The following is a 21,221-nucleotide window of genomic DNA, read 5'->3' on the forward strand; positions in this document are numbered from 1 at the left end:
TTTGCAGTTCATCTTTCAGTATCTTTTACTGTAGTTTTTACATACACGAATTTAAACTCTCAGATATTTTATCAGCATTTCCCTTTGCATCTTTGGTTTCATGGCATGCTTAGAAAGACCTGTATAAGTTTCATAAAATTATGTATTTTTATAATTTTTATCACTGCATTCTAACATTTAAAATTTGATTTACCCAGAATGCTTTCAACAATGATAGTTTTGGGGCACCTGGGTGGCTCAGTCAGTTAAGCGTCTGACTTCAGCTCAGGTCATGATCTCACGGTTCATGAGTTCGAGCCTCGCATCAGGCACTGTGCTGACAGCCTGGAGCCTGCTTAGGATCCTGTGTGTCCCTATCTCTCTGCCCGTCCCCTGCTAATGCTCTCTCTCAAAAATAAATAAAAATATTTTTAAAAAAAACAATGATAGTTTTATAATAATACTTCCATAGACAATACATAGCTTGGCGAATAATTTATATTTATACTTGAGTAGAACAGTGATTTTTTAATCTATCAAATACAGGAAAGAACTATCATTTAATGTACACTTTAAATGTGCCAGAAATTTTGCTAGGCAGTTTATGTCCTTTGATTTACATCTTAAAACAATTCAATGAGTAAAAGCTTTCCCATTTTATGAAGAAAATGGAAGCTGAAAGCATGAAATAATTTGATAGAGTTGGGACAAAGTTGGGATTCAAATCCGACATATCTAATTCCCAAACCTGTGTGATCTTTCTCCTACCCTCCTTGGCTTCCACACTTGGCATGTAAAGGCATTCTGAGCAGTACACAGAATAACAAAACTTAGTCACTGCCTTAATGGAGCAATTAATGTTATATTTTAATGGCTATTTGTAATTTTCAAAGCACCCTGGCATTCAACCAGGGTTGACCACTTTCTACCTCCAGGTGCTAGGACTATTGATAACACATAAGTCCTTGTCTTTCTGTGAGCTACGGGAAGTGTGATTTCACCCCCAGTTTTTAGAATAGGGCTCTAAAACAGAGACTACAAGTATGCAGTTCACTTGCCTACATGGGCACAGTTAAAAACTGCCAGAGACACTTCAAACACAACCTCTTATTTTCACTACAAATGACCACCTTTACTGGTGGACCTCAGTTCACTTCCAATGCAAATCTGGAAATTCCAAGAAGACACTTGGGAGAAGAAATGTGAAACTACAATGGGGCAGCAGAAGTCTTCTCAGGCGGAGGGGAAATGCAAGCTAAACCTGGCTATTCTCCCATTTCCTGAGTCCCTCAGGGTTTGGCATAATCTAGGATTTTGTTAGTGATCCTTTCTGGTTGTGTGACTCAGACTTTGTCGAAGGCAAGTATTTTTACCTGCTAATATTTTATTAATTGCTATAGACCTGATACTTCTAACAGCTTTACTGAGATATCATTCACATACAATTTACCCATTTAAAATGCACAATTCAGTGGCATTTAGTATATGCAGAGTTATAGAACCATCAACACAATCAATTTTAGTACATTTCCATCACCCCAAGAAACAATGTGTCCCTTAGCTTATAACCTGTTTGACTCTTAAGCCCAAAGCAAACAGGAATATGTTTTCTGTCTCTAGAGTTTTACCTATTTTGGATATTCCATATAAATGGATCATAGAATATGTGGAATAGCTGATATTTTTTAAAAAAGAAAAAGCTATTTCACCAGGAACCTGGTTTTAAAAATACTGGTAAAGCAATGTACAAGGTAAATAAGTATTATAAATGTTATTATAAAGTCTATGATCTATTAAAAAATATCAGAAGATCAAGAAGAAAGCTTATAGCAAACATTGTTTACTTGCTGGGGAGTACACCTGCCTCTGATTCCTTTGCTGACTCATTTTCCATACATGAACATTACAACTTGTTTCAGCTCTATGCAAAATCTGTTTATGTAAATATCCAAAGTTTTTTTTTCCTTCTTAAGCTCAATACCATATTTGCTCCAATTTCTCCTCTGCTACTGCTTCCCCTACCACCCACTTCCACAGGACCTTAATTGGGGGGGATTTGAGACCGTCTCTCCCACATAATTTCCCTCCTTTAAATTTTGGTTGTCAGTAGCAACAGGGGATGACTTGAAGACAGAGAACAGTTGAAAGATATGCACAATTGGGGTGGCTGCGTGGCTCAGTTGGCTGAGTGTCCGACTTCAGCTCAGGTCATGATCTCATGGTTTGTGAGTTCGAGCCCCACATCGGGCTCTGTGTTGACAGCTCAGAGCCTGGAGCCTGCTTCGGATTCTGTGTCTCCCTCTCTCTCTCTCTGCCCCTCCCCTTCTCACGCTCTGTCTCTCCCTCTCTCTCAAAAATAAATAAACATAAAAAAATTTTTTTTAAGTTATGAACAATCCAGTTTATTGAAAGAGTAACTCAAGCCTGATTAATATACATCCTCAATTGCCTTTCCCAAGATGTCAAGGGATCCTTAAAACGTTACTACCCACACCTAGGTGGTTTTAGAATGCATTGATTACACTCTCTCAGCAAAGGTAATCACTGCCCATTTTTAAAAATAAGACAAATGTACAATTCAATGAGATCTGAAGGAAATTAAAAAACCCATATGACTACAACAATCAAGTTACAGACCATTTCCTTTACCCAGCTCTACTGGGCTCACATTCAACCACCCCATCCCTCTAGTTACTCTCCTGATATCTACTATTAAGATTAGTTTTGCCTGTTCTTGAGTTTCACATACATTGAATCATATAATATGTACTCTTGTGTCTGGGTTCTCTGTCAACATATTGCTTTTGAGATTCATCCATATTATTACATAAAACAGTAACTCATTCCTTTTTCATTGCTAGTTAATATCTCATTGTGTGAAATATATAGAAAGCAACCTGTCTTTGGTTGATCAGCATTGGCAGTTTTTCCATTTGAATGAATACAACTACTATGGATAGTCTTGCACAAGTCTTTCTGATCTCTTGGGCAAATTCTAAGAAATGGCTGGCCTGCTGCTTAACTTAGCTAAAAACTGCCAGTTTTCCAAAGTGGTTATACCATTTTACAGTACCACCAGCAATATATGGGACTACCAGTTGTTCCACATCCTAAATAACATTTGGAAAATTTAATCTTAATTTTTGTTATTCTAGTAGGTGTGAGATGGCATCTCATTGTGGCTTTAATTTGCACTTCTTTGATGACTCATGATAAGCACCTTACTTATAGATCATTCATACATCTTTTGCAAAGTATCTGTTCGAGTATTCTGCCATTTTTTATTTTGTATTCTTTTTGATTTGTATGAGTTCATTATATATTCCAAACAGAACTTCTTTGTCATATATATGTATTGTGGCTATTTTCTTTTAACATAGAACTTGGCTTTTCTTTTGCTTAAGGAGGTGTTTTGAAAAGTTGAAGTTCAGAACTTCAGAAGCTGAAGTTCATTTTATTTACGTTTTTCTTTTATGGTTGTTGCTTTCTATGACCTGTCTAAAAAGCCCTTGGCTCTCCTGAAGTCACAAAGATATTCTCCTATATTTTCATCCAAAGGCTTTACTGTTTTAACTTTTATGTTTATGCCCATAATCTACCTTGAATTGTGTGAAACAGAGGTTAAAGCCCATTTTTTCCATGTGCATATGCAGTTTTTCCAGAATCAGTTGCCAAACACACACACACACACACACACACACACACACACACACACACACCCTTTGTTTTTCCTTCAACACTTTTGACACCTGTTTAAAAAACCAATGGACCATTTAAGTGTAGGTCTAATTAGGGACTCTCTATTCTATTCCATTAAAGTCTTTGAACATTCTTCCATCAATGCCATACTCTCTTGAGGACTGTAGATTTATATATAGTAAGTCTTCAAGTATTATAAGTACTCATACTTGGTTCTTCTTTTCCAAAATTGTTCAGCTACTTTATGTTTTGGGTTTTTTTTTCATACTTTATAATCAAACTGCCATTTTCTAAAAGGAATATTTTGCTGGACTTTTATTGGAATTGCACTAAATCTAAAAAATCAATTTAAGTAGAGGTGATATCTTAAAACTCCTAACTTTTCAAATCCATGAATATGGTATACCTGTCTTTATTTAAGTATTTAACTTTTTCAGCAGTAATTTTCAGTTTGAAATGTAGAGGTCTTGGGCACCTGGGTTGCTCAGTTGGCTAAGTGTCCAACTCTTGATTTCAGCTCAGGTCATGATCTCAAAATTAGTGGGTTTGAGCCCTGCATCAGGATCTGAGCTGACAGCATGGAGCCTGCAGGATTCTCGCTCTCTCCCTCTCTCTCTGCCCCTCCCCTAGTCATGCTCTCTCTCTGAGTAAAAAAACTTAAAAAAAAATTTTTTAATGTAGAGATCTTATACATTTCCTGTTAAATTTAATCCTAAGTATTTTTATATTTACAGTGGCATTGTAAATAGCATCAGTTTTTGTAAATTGGATTATCAATTATTTGGTGCTAGTATAAAAATACCTTTATTTTTGTATATTGGCCTTGTATCCTGTAATTTGTCTAACTTCACATTTTTAACAGTAATTTGTAAACTCTATGTACATAATCATGCCACTTGTAATGTTGGATAAAATTAAGGAAGAGCCATCCTTGCCTGTCTTTAATCTTAAGGGAAAATCACTCATTATTTCACCATTAAATAAGAATTTTATCTGATTGAGGTAGTTCCCATCTATTTCTAACTCACTGAGAGGTTATATTAATAAATGGGTGTTGAATTTTGACAAATATTTTCCCTGTATCTCCTGTGATGATCAAAAATACGTGTGTGGGGGTGTTTTCTTTCTTATCCTTCTATTCATTTTACTGGCTTTTGGATCAAAGTAACATTTGCATTCTGGGAATAAATTCATTTGGCCATCTTATATGTTACCAGAGTCAGTTTCCTAATATTTTCATAAGGACTTCATAAGCAAACTTTTTCTGTAATTTTGTTTTCTAATAATGTCTTTGAAAGATTTAAGTATCCACGTTATATTGATCTCATGAAATGAAATAGGATAGGTTTTTTTCTTCCTTTGTTTTCTGCTACAGTTTGTATAAGAATGATCTTATTTTTCTTTAAATGTTTAAAAGAATTCATAATTGGAAATAACTAGATTTAGATTTTTCTTTGAGAAGTTTTTAATAATGAACTCAATTTCTGTAAAAGATACAGTGTTATTCAGATAGTCCATTTCTTCTAATGTCAATTTTAGTAAGCTGATTTTATCAAGGAATTTTTTCATTATATCTTAATTGTCAAATTTATTAGCACAAATTTGTTCAAAATATTTCTTAATTATTGCTTTATTACCTAAATATAGGATCTATAGTGATATTTGGTATTTCATTCCTGATATTGAAAATGTGGGCTCCTATATTTTTTGTTAATTATTCCCTGCTAGACATTTATTAAATTTGATTAATCTTTTAAAAGAACCAACTTTGACTTTGTTAATTTTCTTTACTATTATTCTATTTCCTACTTCTATACACACACACACACACACACACACACACACACACACACACACACACATTCCTGAGGTGGAAACTCAACAGTGTTTTGTTTGTTTGTTTTGAGACAGAGAGAGAGAGTGTGAATGGGGGAGAGGGGCACGGGGGAGAGAGAGAATCTCACCAGGGCTCTAGACTCAGCACAGAGCCCAACACAAGACTTAATCCCCCAACCCTGGGTTCAGGAACTGAGCCAAAATCAAGAGTCAGACACTCAACCTACTGAGCCACCCAGGCACCCCAACAGTGTTGATTTTAAATCTTTGTTCTTTTCTATACAAGCTTAGTGCTATAAATTTCCCTGTAGGCATTCTTTTATCTGCAACCCATGCATTTTGTTAAGCTGTACTTTCATTATCATTAAGTTAGAGATATTTTCTAATTTCTCTTGTGATTTCTTCTTTGGCCCACCATCACTTAGAAGTATGCTGTTTGATTTCCAGAAGAAGCATAAGTATCCCTACTGCCATTGTGAGAAGAGCTCTATCTACTTTCTCTGCCTCATTTCCCATAGGCAGGAAAAGGTTAGCAGAACAAAGTTTTCAAGGCCACAAGATTAAAAACTTATTCAAGAGAAGATTGTTAGCCAGTATTTTACTGTGTACCCTGTATGTCAGGTATTGGCTGGGCTCTGGGTGAAATACTCACCAGTGTTAGCTACCATCTATTGTGATCCGCCCAGTCCTATCAAACCCGAGGCAACTCAGAGTGGCCTTGGAAACCTTAAGGGATCCACTGATGGCCATGATGTTGTGTTGCAATGATCCTGGAGGTGCAGTGCCTGGTGGCAGCAGCACTTTTAGGGGATCACAGCCCATGACCAGGTACCCATAGATTGCTATCAAAAACACTGGGATATATATGTCATAGCTGTTTTATTATTATTCCTGCTAAAAAATTACTTAAGTAGAAAAAAACAGCTACTCAATACTGTCTTTCTAGTGGAAAAACAGCCTGATTAAAAAAAAAAAAATTAAAGACCTTAAATCCACTTTTATGCCAGTCAGACTTGAGAACAAATTATCATTCATACATTACCTGGAAGATATTATTATAAACTTGGGAAGTCCCAAATTTTTACTTGGGCTTAACAGACTTTTCAGAGATTAAATCTATATATTTATAACAAGTTAATCTAATGGATGATATTACAAGAAAGATTCAGAATTTAGAAGATGCAGCAAAACACATTAAATTTCAAGTAGCTACAACAAAAACTGCCTTCAAAATACATCATGAGAATGAAGAACAACTTCAAACAGCACTAAGATGCTTTATTTTTTTTTTTTAATGTTTATTTGTTTTTGAGAGAGAGACAGAGCATGAGCTGGGGAGGGGCAGAGAGAGAGAGAAGGAGATAGATAATCCAAAACAGGCTCCAGGCTCTGAGCTGTCAGCACTGAGCCCAACGCGGGGCTTGAACTCACAAACCGTGAGATCATGACCTGAGCCAAAGTCAGACATTTAACCAACTGAGCCACCCACGTGCCCCACACTAAGATGCTTTAGATGAACATTCTCATCTTTTGTTTTGTTTTGTTTTAATGCTTATTTTTGAGAGAGAGAGATTGAGCACATGTGAGTGTCAGCAGGGGAGGGGCAGAGAGAGAGGGAGACACAGAAACCAAAGCAGGCTTTAGGCCTGAACCATCAGCACAGAGCCCAATGGGGGGCTCGAACCTTCAAACTGTGAGATCATGACCTGAGCCGAAGTCAGACACTTAACCGACTGAGCCACCCAGGTGACCGACCCAATGAACACTCTCATCTTAAGGAAAACAAACACAAAGCTGCTCTGGAAAACAAGAGCAAAAAACTTATCAAAAAGAAAAAATATTAGGAAAGTCTGAAGTGACATTGAGAAAAATCAAAGTGGTAAAGAAAATCTGATCAAGCCTTGGAATGGACATTTTGGAGTGGGAGATCAGGTTGCTGTTCTTGGAGGCAGTTGCTGTTCTTAGTGAGAAGTTATCAATGCATATAATGGATTCAAGAGAAAATGGGGATCACTTATAAGACCAATGCAAAGGAGTGTGAAGAAACTGATACAGTAGAGTTAAATTCTTATTTAAGAACTTTGGAAGATAATTGAAGCTAAATGTACTTTAATTGAATAAAATAAAATAATCGATGCAGTTAATGATACTCAAAGTCAAACCAAGAAAGACTAGCCACAGTCAGAAAGAGAGCAGAAATTCCAATTCCTTCCTGAACAGCACTGAGGAAATAAATTTTCACTAAGTACCCAATTTAGAAATAATTTACCATGGAAAAATAAAAGGGAATCTTTTCAAAGATGAAGAGATCAGCCATTCATGTAAAGAGCTGGACACCTATAAAACTCAAAATTCTTTGAGAAAAATTCAAAAGAATCACTATTATCAAACCCAGCTTTGCTGCCTGAGAGAAACGTGTTAACTTAGAAAAGGCACGCATGAGACAAAAAATTATTGAAAAAGAACGTAAATGCTTCAAAAAGTATCCTTAATATGTCTGATATCCCAAGTGGGGCATTTTGCTGGTGAGGACTACCAGGGAATCCTCTGGTCAACTGGGTCCCCGAGGAAGGAGGAAAATCAGGCTATGATGGAATTCAGGTTCAGTGCCAGGTTTGGAGCAGGTACTGCCTTTCCAGGGTCAGGAAAACAGGAGCAGGATCCCTCCATTTGACCCTCTCTGCTCTGATGCCCCAATTGCTCCTGAAGACAAAGCTTCTCCTAGTCTTCCTCAAACCGGTAGATACTAGGGAATATCTGCAGATTCAACCCCCTCTCTGCTACTCCCCACATGCACACAACCGCTGACCCTAAGCTCCCACCACAGGAATCCCAGGGGGCAGTTTCTGAGAAGAGAAAACAGAGGAGGAAGTGCTCAGAAATCATCTCCACCAAGGTACTTCTCTGGTCTAGCACATTCTCCAACAACAAGAAAGGTCTCCACAGCATCTACTGGATTTGGTCCTCTACCACACAATCTCAAAACATATTATAGATTACCCTTTGAATTGACCCCACCTTCCAATGAGTCTACTTCCAAAAAATCCAGTGCCACAGGAAGAGGTTTTGTCTCTCAACTAAAGTAATTTTAATTTTTCTTTCTTCTAGTTTAATTGCTAATAGCAATTAAGTAATACAATGACTCAAGTGAAGGGCATTATGATTTAAGGTAGTATAACTGAAGATTATATAAAAATGAATCTTAAAAGTTCACTGTTTCCATTTTTTTCTATGTGTAGGTACATAATTAATGCATGTCTTGCTAGTGACAAGCTTAGTGAAATATTCCAGAAACATAGCAAGAATTTATCTTCTAAAATAACTTTTAATTTTTTCTCTCTTGTTTTATTGGTCTTATTTTTAGTGATTATGCAGTATGTCAAATGGGAACTTGAAAGGAGAGAATTCTTGAGATAGTGTATTATAATGGTGTATTAAATGTGTACCTTATTAGTAAATTATTTCTATCTTATTTGATTTGTAGATATTGTAAGTATAGCAATATATACTTACTATATATATACATACATATATACATATATATATATACACACACACACATACACACACATACATATATACAGATATATATTTATATATATACCTATGTACATGTATGTAAATATATATATATATATATATATATATATATATATAAAATGTGTGTGTGTTGTGGTGGGGGGTATTAAGTAATGCATTGTCCAATAGAGGAATTTATTGCAAAATCAACTATCAAATATCAATATAAATAGAAGCAAATGCAATAATTCAAAACAGAAGACAATCTTAAATATTTGTCAACCCAACCTTAGAATGCTTAATTTTTTTTTCTTTTCTTTTGTTTTCTTTCTTTTTTTTTTTTTTTTTTTTTTTTTTTTTTTGACAAAGCACCAGCAGAGGAGGGCATAGGGAGAGGGAGAGAGAACCTTAAGCAGGCTCCATGCCCAGTGTGAAGCCCGATGTAGGGCTCAGTTTTACAACTGTGAGATCATGACCTGAGCCAAAAATCAAGAGCTGGACACTTAACCAACTAAGCCAACCAGGTGCCCAAATGCTTAATTTTTTGATATGTAATATAAGTTCTTTAAATTTTCTGTACTCTACATTTGAAGATCTCATCACAGCAGAACACAATTTTACTATCATGTTGATGTCCAAGGGCCAACAACTCTGAATCTAATGTGGCCTATCCCAAAAATGAAGTCTAATTTTTTTCTTTTCCTTTTGAACAGGCCATCAACTTTTCCCATACAGATTTCTTTCTGTAATAACCACATGGTAAGACCTATATCCTCCAAATACTTTTTCCCTTTTGACTTTTTCCTCTCCTACCCTGACCCCATTAAGACTTCATTATAATTCATATTCCTTTGACTTTATTTCTTTCTCTGGGCTTTGTCTTCTGACTCCATTTCCTAAATGATAAATACTAGATTTCTGTCTCTTTTTTTTAGTTTTTTAAGTTTATTTATTTATTTCGAGAGAAAGAGAGTGCATGTGAATCCCAAGCAGGCCTGGCACTGTCAGCATGGAGCCTGACACTGGGCTTCAACTCATAAACTGTGAGATCATGACCTAAGCTGAAATCAAGAGTTGGACGCTTAACCAACTGAGCCACCCAGGTGCCCCAAAGACTTTTGTCTTTTCCTTCCTTCACACATTAAACCATCCTTCAACCTCTTCCCTTAACTGAGAGAAATCTTTCATGCCCCAGACCAGGAGTCCCTACCCATTTCTCAGGCTCTTTCTTCCATGTCACAGGCAAAAATTCCTTTTAAAGTACACCAATATTTAGTAAACCATTCAAATGACAATGAAAATGGATTTAAGTTTAAGTGGACCACTTCCACTTACATCTCAAGGAAATCTCAGAAAGAAGTCTCTCATTGCAACATACCCCAAGAAAGGTCATTTTCTGACAAAAGTGGGCAAGCAAAAATGTACTGGGTGGCAGAAGACAAGTTTATATGTAATGAATAACTCACCCTCAAATACTTGGGAATTTATCCTATTTAGCATTATTTTTATTAAGACAGCATGTTCTCCCACATTAGCGTTTTAATGCCATTGACCGAAATTCAACTGTGCTCTTTCTATAAAGCTACTATCCAAGATCATGAAACTAAAGCTGTAAAAATGACTGATTTGGGTGATTTTAGTTATGCTATTTAATCTCTTAAAGCCTTGGCTTCCTTACCTTTGAATCAGAGATCATAATGACCACCCCCCTCCAAGGATTGTCCTGTGGCTCAAAAGTAATGATGTTATCCCTTTCACACACTCTGATCCAGCCCCATTTACTCACCTGTCATTCCTAGGCAAGATATCAAAACTCCTAGCTTTTGGAAATACTCTTCTGCCTGACTGCTCTTTCTGCCTCCTCCTTCTTGGCTAAGCCCAATGTCCTAATCACCTGCAAAGGGTCAGTTCAAATGTAATATTCTCTGACAGACTTTCCTTCATTTACCCCAGGAATAACAACAGCTCCACTGAGCCCCTTTGCATGGTGTGCAAATTTTAAGTAAAGCCTGCATCGCAATATGACTGCTTTCATGTCTGAATTCTTCACTGAACTTGTTAATTTCATAAGAATAAGCAAATGTCTTAGTTGCATTTATATCTACCACCTCTCACATTCCCAGGGTCTACCACAGTGCTTGACATATATTTTGGCATTCAATAAATACTTGTTGACTGTTAAAATTGTGTCTTTATTCCTAGTACCAACAGACATCTAAGTCAACCTGCTGACTGATAAAAGCAGAGCCCATTGTACCACCACTACAGCTTCCACTTGTCATAGCTATCAGAAAATCAAGATTCTATTTCAGCAAAATATGGGACTGTTTCCAAATCAAGAATTTTTGACAGACCCCATGGTTCTCTGTTGGATTGTATTAACTTGCTGTTGACCCATTTGCATTTCAGCAACTAGATCCTCCCTTACTAATAATCCAGCTGCATTAATTTTTCCATATTCAGTATATGAGTATTCTCTCTCTAACCTCACTATTTGGGGTTTGTGAAATAGGATATTCATATTAAAACCAACAAGAATTTGTGGTTACATGGCTTTGAGTATACCAGAAACGGAGTTTTTGCATTTTTAATGTGCCTCGACCCATGTTGTTTGTATACCTCTACTGGATCACGTCTGAAATAAATTTTCTAAAATCTACGTATTCATCATAGACCATAAAGTAAGATAAATTAAATTATAATTTATTTCTGGGTAATAAGTAAGCTGAGGATGATGTGTTCCATCTCTTGATGGAATGCAAATTTACCATTAAAAGACAAATTCTCCACTTCCAAAGTTTGAGTAGGGTGGTGCTTTAAAAAGCATTCCATCTGGTTAAATTTAGGGTGCTGAAAAAAGCCCACTATAAGAATATTCTCTGGCTCTGGACCCGTAACATTTTTACTTGATTATGAACTGGATTCATTTTCATTTACTTGAAGCACTTCCACATCGTTGTGTTTTTTTTTTTTTTTTTCTTCTGGAACAAGGCAAGTTGTCACCATACATGTTGACTTTGGTAATATTGTCTTCTCTAAATAATGCATTTCAGATGCATTATTGCCAGTAAGGGAAAAGCTTGTCTGTACTGGCTGACATTTTTAGAGGATGTTTCTAAAGGATTTACTTTTATTTTTTTTCTTTTACTCATCAGCCCTCTTCTTCTCAGTCTCATTCTTCTTTTCTTTCTTACCCTACCCTCCTACCCCACCACCTGCTCCCTGAATCTTGTCCCATCAAGGTTCAATCAACAGCTTCTCTTATCTCAACTATTATAATAGTCTTCATGACCTTAAGCTCAGAATTCCTACTTGTCATACAGATAAAATTCATAAGTAAAAGAATCAATGAACCAATAACCCAAGCCCTTCCACCTGCTGACTGATGGGTCAGTAATGTAATTTGTTTGCCTATCTTCTTTACACAGGAGTTCAAAGGGTCTATGGGCAGAGACCACCCACATTATAGAGGAAAAACAATGAGGCTAAAGATAAAATGAGTGAAAATGATGAAAATATCTACCTTGTTTATTAATAGTCCTGCCAGGAAATTCAGTAAATTTCTGAAGGCCAACCAATTACATAGTACAAATTTGGGGACTCTCCAATAGGAGAAAAGAAAATGAAGAGATTCACTGAGACAGTCAAATCTAATTGCAAGTTTGAAAATATAAAGAAGTAAATTGGGCCCTACTTTAGAGCTATAATGGACTTCAGAGAAGACCCTGCCCACATGAGCTGGAAGTCTATCCTGATTCAAACAACAGTGCCCTTCAGTATCAAAACAAAACTTTAAAGATTTAATTAACTTTTCCAATAGCATAGATGGATATTAAGGTCTAGCATTTCCAAGCTACAAAAGCGAGTTGTAGCTTTTTTTTTAATATAATTTATTGTCAAGTTAGCTAACATAATGTCTTCTTTATTGTGTCCTATGGAAAGACTACAAGTGTGAGGAAAACAAAGTGATATATGTACTAAAGTAGTTGACCCTATCTTCATCTATTCACCTAACAAATGTTTGCTGTGCATTTACTATATGCAGGTACTGTGCTCTCTGGTGAGGTTATGGTAAGATTACATTGGTGAGTTCAGTAGACATGGTCCCTGTTCTCACGGAGCTGATCATGTTAAATAGTGCTTACAAGATGTCAGGCACTGTTCCAAGTAATTCGCATATGTTTTAACCTATTAGATTCTCACAACCCTATGAGAAGTGGATACTATTACATACCCCATTTTACAGTTAAGGAAACTGAGACACGGAAAGTAGTTCGCTCTATGTCACATAGTTAAGTTTTAGAGCTGCACTTGGAACACAGGTCATTTGGCTCTGTCATCCATGCTCTTCACCACTATACCTTACTGCCTTGTAAAGAGAGGCAGCCATCAATCCAACAGTCAGCAGATTTAGTATAACCACAAAGTGGACATAACTGCTAGAAAGGAAAGGGAACTGAATTCAAGAGAATACAAAATAAAGAATACAAAATATGTGTTGGGGGGGGGGGTGGACACAACAGGACACAACTATGAGGGAATTGACACATGAGCCCTGAAGGCTGAGGATAAGTTAAACTGGCATCAGGAAGACCTTTCCAGTCAAGGAGCAGTGTGTCTTTGGTAGGAGGGAACTTGGTCAGTGTGGGAAGTAAAATGACACAAAAGCATTTGGAGGGCAGAGTGGTGCAAGGTGAGGATGGAGGGATAGAAGGCTAGTTTGAATGGAGCATCAGAACATTAAAGTATAATGAGACATAAGATTTTTTTTAATGTTTGTTTATTTTTGAGAGAGAGAAAGAGAAGTGGGGAAGGAACAGAGAGAGAGGGAGACACAGGCTCCAGTCTCTGAGCTGCCAGCACAGAGCCCGATGTGGGGCTTGAACTCACAAACTGTGCGATCATGACCTGAGCCGAAGTCCACGCTTAACTGACTGAGGCACACAGGCGCCCCAAGTATCACATTAGTCTTAATTCTAAGTACAGTAAGAAGCCATTGAAAATTTTAAGCTGATGAATGACAAAAGACGTAATTTTAAGAAAAATCACTCAGGCTGCCATTTGGAGAAAGACCCAAATATATGTAGCTCTTGCAGTGGTCCAGGTTAAGAATTGATGGTAATTTTCTTGTGAAGCCCCAGATTACCAAATCCAAATTATCTTTAGCTCTACTGACAAGAAATAGTAAGTTTTATTCCACATATCCTCTCTTCTAACTTAAGTAGCTTGTTTTTCACAGTCTCAAATTTAGCTGTAAGAAACTGATACATTACCTACATTTCATTTTTGCCTGCTATATTCCCATTCAGTTTGATTCATTTATAGACATGGGTCAGAAGATATAAGCTAAAGTCTTCAATATCTACCAGAGATTCTCTAAGCCTGGAGGACACTAATTAGAATTATTAATTAAGGCAAGCCCAGGTAAACCAAAAATCATGTCCCAACACAGAGAAGCACTATAGTATTATAGAAGAAGGCAGGATTTGGAAACACATAGTTACCACCTTCTACACTTATGACCTTAGTTACTCAAGCTCTCTTTGCCTTAGTTTCTCAATAATAAAATGGAGATCTTAAAACTCACCTTACCGAGTAGCTGTAAAAATGAGAAATAATATACATTACCTGGAATATGTTAGTTGCCCAATAAATGCAATCTATTATCGGACCCAACTCTTTGTTATTGATTGGCTCTCTAGAATCATGCATTTACCATTTATTTAAGAATTTCTTGAGTCTTTTCCATGTATCAAGCATTATTCTAGATGCTTCAAGAGAGCTATCATAATATGATACATGTTCTGCCATTAAAGAATGTGGCAGACACTAATCATAGCTATTTGCTACTTGTTCCTTTTAAACAAAACCCCAGTTTTGTTGTGGGAGACAGAATTTCCCTAACCCCAATATGAATCGAAACCATGTAAGGTAATCATGAAAATCCCATTGTCCTTTGCCAATGAATGGTTAGACAGACATGTAATCTGATCCTGGTCAATGAAATTTAGTCAAAGTAGCCTTGAGGGACTCCTGGGAATACTTTTCTTGCATGATAGAAGACATGGAAGAGAAAGGCCTCCCTTCTCCTAACCCTGTTCCCTACTTTAAAATGATGCTTGGAGCTACAACAGGTCATCCTGAGACTATGAGGGGAGATACTTTCAACGTATTTAGTATAACAAAGCAGAAAGATTATAGGAGCCCAGATCTTTGATGATGATGTTCAACTGCGAAGCCAACCTGGAACCACCTGCTTAAGACTTGTCATTCATGAACAACAAATTATGAGTATTGCAACAGAAGCCTGAAGATAATGGGCACATTAAGAAGCAGGCAATAGAAATACTATTCATTAATAAATTCTTACTAAATATTTATCCGGCCAACCTCCACAGTCTTCAAGAGAATCAACCTTCCCTCTGTGGATAACCTCTGTGGTGTGAACCAAAGGGTTTAGAAGCAAGCCATCGAGTTGCATTGCCTGAGCAAATTATTCTGTCACTCTATTCATGCCTGCCACTCTGCTCCCTCAACAGGCAAAGAAGTAAAATCCTTTTGCTAGAATCAACACCCTCCAGTGACCCCAGAGAAAATTAAATTGCTGTCTGAGGGTAAGCGTTACATTTTAAGAAACAGGCTGTATACTAGCCAGCATTTTTCCTGCAAAAAAATTTCTTACCACAAAAGAGAGGCCATGCCCTCAAACCATTATAGAATTCTCAAGGTTTGGTCACTATGATAAACTTATTATTTCTCCATTCTGTTTCAGGATGTTACTAGGATAAAATCGTTTGGTGGTTTAACTTATTTGTTTGATCCTTAAATAAAGTGTAAGTAAACATCCAATAGAATTTGACAGTTTCCTTCTATGAGTATGCTGTAAAAATTGCAGCATTTCCATAGGAATGTGATTAATGTCAAGTATTGGAGCCAATGGTGTTGCTCTCCTGCTGCCTCTCCACCTGTCCACTGCCAGGTGAGCATATCCAGCCACTGTTCCTTCTCTGACTGCCAGATGATGCTTTCCCGCTGATCTGTCCACGTGCTTGGTGGTGTCTTTATAAGATCTCACCACCTGTTAAGAACCGGCTCCTCACTTTCTTTTAAGTGTATTCTTCACCTGGGACACGATTTTTAATAAAGGTTCCATAGAAGAAGTACCATTTCCTCAAGGAGTCCAATGGCAGAATTCATTTCCCACTGAGAATCACAATCAATGTTGGAAATGATCAAAAGTGAATGTAGTTTTTTTTTTATTACAACAAATTGTAATTGCTTGCTTTACCATTTCACCTTCAAATTCCTCATTTAATCTATGTGATAAGCCAAGTATCTACTATTATTCTTATTTTATGATGAATCTAAGACTCTGAAAACTTAACATGCTCAAGCCTCACAGCTAGCTAAGACCTGAACCTCAATTTTTGCTTTTGTTTTTGTTTTTTTTTTTTTAAGACTCCCAACCCCATGGTTCATCACTTGCCTCTGAACAAAACAATACAAGAAGCTTTGGACTTTCTTTAGTTTGCAGGAAAGAAAACTGCTTGCCACAAGAGAAATCCAATATGGTCATAGTGAGGAAGCACACAAAGATTATCTTTTATACAGAAAAAGAATTGGTACAAAACATGATGGATACACTGGGCATAAGTTCTGAGATCCACAGTCTCACCTGAAACCAAGAGTGAGTTTGAAGCTGCCCCTTCCCACCATGAAAATTGCCATCCTATGCAAATTAGCATCTTTCCAGCCAGCTGAGATAGGGCAGACACAATTGGTCTGCAGTCAGCCAGAAAGAAAAACAGCAGCCAAAGTGCATAGTGTTACTTTTCCCACACTGAATGAGGCATTAACTTCCAAGTCTCTGACCCTTTAAATCTGTGTGACAATAATTAATGGGAGAAAGATAACTAATATTTAGGTTTACACTCAAAGCCCCAACTAATAAGAACACAGGTTACATAAGGAGACATGAAAGTCTCACCATTTCTTGCATTTGTTTCCAGCAGGTGAAGCATTAATTTCTTTTTCACTATGCTTGAGCTCCTACCAATTCCAGCAATGCTGTCACATGCTATTTGGGAGCAAATGGCTGGGAGATCTGAGTGAGGAAAAGAAAAAGTTCAGTACTAAAGATTTACTCATTATCTGTTAGGGACTCTAGCCTTTGCTCAGGTACAGAATCTCTTCAATTGCCCTAATAAATACACACCTCTGGGCTGTGCATTTTCCGAACCCTTGTCTTAAAGCATTGGGAACTCTTCAATAGGTGGTTAGCATACACTTAAAGAAATCACTTCCCTTCTCTTGGTTCAAAATTCCTCATTTGTAAAAATAGCTACATTGAACCAGGTCAGTGGTGGCCATGATCAGAGTCACCTGTGTTAGAATGCCTTCAAAATGCAAGCCCCCAGCCTCTTTCACCCTTAACTCCCCAGTTTCCTGAATAAAGGGGTCTTGAAGAGGATCCTTTCTGTAGTTTTAAGAAGTTTCTCTAGTAAACAGGATGCTCAACTCAGGTTGAGAACTACTAGATTACTTAATCAATATTGACATTTAATCTAAATCAGACAAGCTCTAGGGTTCCAATGATCTCTTCATTCACAAACAGAAACATTATTTGGAACCAAAACCAAAAATGATCCTGTGTCACTGTCCACTCAGCCCTCGATAGGAGACAGGAGTATAGTTTGGCAGGGAAAAAAGTTATGGAGAGGATGGGTGAACAAATTTTTTGGAAGAATATTTCAGGTCCATAAGAAACTACATACACAACACATTTAAACTACATTCATTGCAACAAAGATTGTATTATTTTTTGGCCATTAAGAAATGGTTCCTCTCTTTCCCCTCCACCTCCTTTCTTTTGATTGTGTGAAAACTTTTCTTTTAGTGCTCTACTTCTCTCTTTTGAGGGAAAAGTGAAAGCAAGATAAGGAGTAGCCTTTAAAATCAGTTATCTTTTTTCTCAGTGAACACAAAGCCACCTAACTGCTAACCCTGACTCAGCTGATCTCCAGTTCTGATTATCAGCCCAGCAGACTTTCCACTTTTATTCTGTTGCTAGTCAAATCCACTCCATACCAACTGAAAGACTGCAGAAATTAAAGGTGAGGATACCTTTTAATTTGCTTTTATTTCACCTTTAAGGATACTTCATTATATTTGGGTTGACTCCTTCTCCACACCTTCAAAAGAGGAAAACCGAGAATTTAATCTTAATTTTTTTCCAGTGATTTCCAACCAAGGAAATTTGAAAACCTCACTGGTAAAAGAAAGGATTAGAATTTGTTTTATGCTTTGAAAAGTGATAGGGGCACCTGGGTGGCTCAGTCAGTTAAGCATCTGACTTCAGGTCAGGTCACGATCTTGTGGTTTGTGAGTTCAAGCCCCCAGTGGGGCTCTGTGCTGATAGCTCAGAGCCTGGAGCCTGCTTTGGATTCTGTGTCTCCCTCTCTCTCTGCCCCTTCCCGGCTCCTGCTCTGGCATGCGCGCTCTCTCTCTCTCTCTCTCTCAGAAATAAACATTAAAAAAAATTATTTTTTTAAGTGGTAAAATAAGCAACACAATTACTTCATTCAACAAGAACTTCTGGAACTCCTACCTTGTGTCTGATACCATGCTAAGTGCTACGGATACAATAGTGAACAAGAATGTCCAAAATTTTGGCACTGCTAAAAGCAAGGATTCTTTTACACAGTGTAGTTACAGCTTACAAAACATTTTTAAAAAAAGCCTCTTATTATGTAGTAGTGCTTTATACATATGTCACCACTTGGTACTTTTAATAACCTCTGAGATAGGCAAGGCAGGTATTATTTTCATTTCATACTTACCAATGTAATGATTAATATGCAGTGAGCACTTGATAATAATTTAATGCCTTATAAAGCATTGAGCTAAACATTCTAGACAAATTTATCTTATGTTAACATGATTTTTATCCCCATTTTATATTTAGAAAACTGAAGTTTAAGGTAAGTCATATAGTGAGTAATGGGACAAAGCCAGTACTCAAACCCAGGTCTGTGTTTCTAGAGTCCATATGCTTAACCAGTTTGCTGAATTCAACGAGGTTAAATGATTTATCCAAAATAATCTGCCTACTAAGCACTGCTTTTGACCCATAATTTCTTTTTCATGTTATAAACATCTCAATGTGTAAATATCCATCAAAGATACTCTATATGGAACAACACAGACCCTGTAGAGAGGAAAGATTCCATTGTTTCCATTTTCAAATAATGTAGAATGGACTTGAAAAAGAATGCTGCCTGTTAGGGAATGAGTCTAAAGTCCTGCCATGTCTGTTAATGACTATATTAATTATTTGCAAACTTGCAAAATGCAAATGATACTTTTTGATTTTCAAAGAATTAGGAGTTCCTTAATTTTCAGGCAAGTGTCCACAGAATCAAGCTATGCATCAAAGAACAAAACATGAGGGAAGCTCACAAAGAAGTGAATGAACATGATGCTGAGCACTAGACTTCCATATCCACTGGTGACATCAAAAAAGACACATAGTGTGGCCAAAAACTGAAGGAAAGTGCTACCAAGGGCTACTGCCAAGAACCCATGGACTACAGGGTGATGTGGTCTTGAAACAGATTCGGGGAAATTATAGTGTCTTCTCTAAGATTTACAGAGAAAGACCAGTGTCTTATTTAGTACTTATATTCACCAAATATTCTATAATTTTCATCTTTGATAAAAGATGTTGCAGCCCAAAACTTTAGGAAAGAAAGAAGAAAAAGTGAAAAACAGCTTAGCAATTATTCTCCATGGGAAAAATGACTATAAAATAAGTGTATCTCATAAATTATTTGTAGACATGTCTATATTAGAATGAAATAAGATCTTTCAGAGGATAACACACCTGTGCCAGGGATAATTGCCCTCATTCACAAATAATAAGTGGTCTACCAGATGTTTAGCCCCACACAGGCATATGTAAGGCAAAGCAGTAGGAGAGGGTGTCTTAGCTCAGACCAGAGACGATCTTTTTTTATCCTTCACAAGCTCCCATGCTGTGTCAGCAGCTTATTTAGTAAGATAACCAAAATCATAGAGGAGTCCGACTGTTAAGTACTAACATTTCATTTCAGTTATTAAATTTAGAGAAAGAAAAACGCATAGGGTCATTAGAAACCTGAAGTCTGATTCAGATGCTGATATTTCTTTTGTTTCCTTTTTAATTTCAATAGATACAAATTTAATCAAGATTTTCTTAAATTTCGAGAGTCTCATTAAGATGAAAAGGTACTGCAAAGCTAAGTAGAACTTCAGTATATGACTAGAAACAACTTCCTTTACCAAAAGAATGTGATTCTATTTTACAGAATAAAGATTTGATTTGTTCTGTAATAACTACTCTTGTTCTTTGTAATATTCAATGTACCAAAAGACCATCTAAAATAAAGGCTGATCAAGATATGAAAATACTGTCAGGGAGTATTATTGGTAGGCTATCCAGTGCTCAGCAGCAGCTATGTATAATCAGTGGTCAATATAGAAGATGATTTCATAAGTTACTTTGTTGAAGAACAAGTTTATGTTCAAACAGGTGAAACCTTAAGCTGAAACCGTGTGACACAATTATGAATATTATCTAAATGTCTGGTGGTTACATCCAGAACATAATAATTAATTATATTCCCAAGTTCACTCACATAAAGCCCTTGCAAGTAGAATTATAATCATATAATAAATGTCTCTTTAGGCATGCCAGTGAACCATCAAGATCAATATAACATCTCTCTCATTAATATCAAAGGAGCTGTTGTATAAAGATGGTGCTACCTTCGAGAATGACAAATTCAAAAGAGCACAACAAATTCACCCCCAAACATCCAAAGATTTTGTTAATAACACACCTATGGTTTTGACATCTAGCATTCTTCCTTCTCTTCACCTGGGAATAGCTCCCAGCCATACCCCTCCCCCCACTTCACCCCCACACACACACTAGCACACAACTACAACAGGAAGTTACATACTTCTACACCATGTTCCCACGACAAAGTTAAACAGTACAGGAAATGGCACCTGACCTTAGCCAGACCAATCAGAGTCCTTTGAAAAAAGTCAGTCTCCCCTCTTTGGAGGAGCCTTTGATGGAGGCTTTTTGGAGGGCCAAAGATGTGAAAGAACCAAGCCTGCAGTGACAGTATGAAACCAGAGGG

The 21,221-nt window shown here is 36.9% G+C and overlaps 1 long non-coding RNA gene across 1 annotated transcript in view; it reads right to left on the reverse strand.

Annotated features, from left to right (window-relative positions):
- Positions 1–17,128, reverse strand: part of LOC122241407 — a 249,586-nt gene extending 232,458 nt beyond the window's left edge. The window contains exon 1 of the long non-coding RNA XR_006221537.1: positions 17,021–17,128. This is a non-coding gene — a long non-coding RNA (uncharacterized LOC122241407). The remainder of the gene's footprint in view (positions 1–17,020) is intronic.
- Between the last annotated feature and the right edge of the window lie 4,093 nt (positions 17,129–21,221).

Source organism: Panthera tigris, chromosome C1 (genome assembly GCF_018350195.1).
Source record: "Panthera tigris isolate Pti1 chromosome C1, P.tigris_Pti1_mat1.1, whole genome shotgun sequence".
NCBI classification, from domain to species: Eukaryota; Metazoa; Chordata; class Mammalia; order Carnivora; family Felidae; genus Panthera; species Panthera tigris.